We start from the raw sequence: 1,045 nt of genomic DNA, 5'->3' as shown, positions 1-1,045 counted from the left end.
CACACATACCAGCACAAGCCCAGGTGCTATGGCCGTAGAAACAGTGTTTATGAAAGTCTCTTCTATATTAATAGCAAAGAAACATATTCTCTCCTCCACTCCCTGCTACCAAGGTGCATACCATGCAATGTAAAAGAGAAGGAAAGGGAAGCGAGAACTTTCTTTGAGAAGGAATACAAACCAGAATATCCACAGTGCCTATCAAAATGTTGTTTGGAAATGTAGAGGCTAAATTTTTTGGCACACTGGGACTAAGACTGCCTAACATAGGAATTAATCAAGGGATAAAATGCTAAATACATTTACTCAAGTTTTGCTTTTTATAATGGCTGTTCTTTGGTAACTATATTTCATTGTTACATAAAAACTAGTGATTATCAGGGATGATACCCAGTCATTATCATTTGCTGCAGTAATCAAAATAGTAAATTTCCACAATTTACCTTTTAAAAATTAAAATGCTTAATATTTTCTAAACATCTAACACTTAAATAATGGTCAATACATCAACATTTTACTTTCTAGTGCCCTTAGATCAAACACAAGGTACCTAGTGATTTAGAAAGATTTGTTATCTCTCCTACTGAAGTAATATGTGATCACTATTTGCAATACTTAAATAATTTTTCTGATTATTTATTAGTATTTATACTAATCACAATCCTAAATGTGTACTTCCTTCAGCAGCACATATACTAAAATTGGAATGATACAGAGATTAGCATGCCCCACACAAAGCTGACATGCAAATTCATGAAGCATTCCATACTCACAACACACACTCGCTAAAACTAGTATATAACACCTCTCTTCATATCATGAAAAAGAATCTTGACATACATAGGGAGACATATGCCTATGCCCAAGACTTACAAATATAGACATGTCTTGAAATTTTTGTAATTTTCTAATTTTTTAAGTCAGTCTTTGTAAATAACTTTAAAAAATTTCTTCAGAAATATTTTAGATTTTTTTTTTTTCTGTAATGCTTGAATTCTACAATCACACAATCTGAGGTTTTGGTGTGTTTTCTTTTTTCCCTGTG

At 32.2% G+C, this 1,045-nt stretch overlaps 1 non-coding gene across 1 annotated transcript; it reads left to right on the top strand.

The window, feature by feature from the left end:
- Positions 1-671: 671 nt before the first annotated feature.
- LOC133068560 (U6 spliceosomal RNA) lies at positions 672-773 on the top strand. Its single transcript, XR_009695536.1, has one exon. It is a non-coding gene; the product is annotated as a U6 spliceosomal RNA (small nuclear RNA).
- The last annotated feature ends 272 nt before the right edge of the window (positions 774-1,045 follow it).

The sequence above is a fragment of the Dama dama genome, chromosome 13 (assembly GCF_033118175.1).
Source record: "Dama dama isolate Ldn47 chromosome 13, ASM3311817v1, whole genome shotgun sequence".
NCBI classification, from domain to species: domain Eukaryota; kingdom Metazoa; phylum Chordata; class Mammalia; order Artiodactyla; family Cervidae; genus Dama; species Dama dama.
Note: the sequence above shows the minus strand (reverse complement) of the source record. Positions and strands in the feature narration are given on the sequence as shown.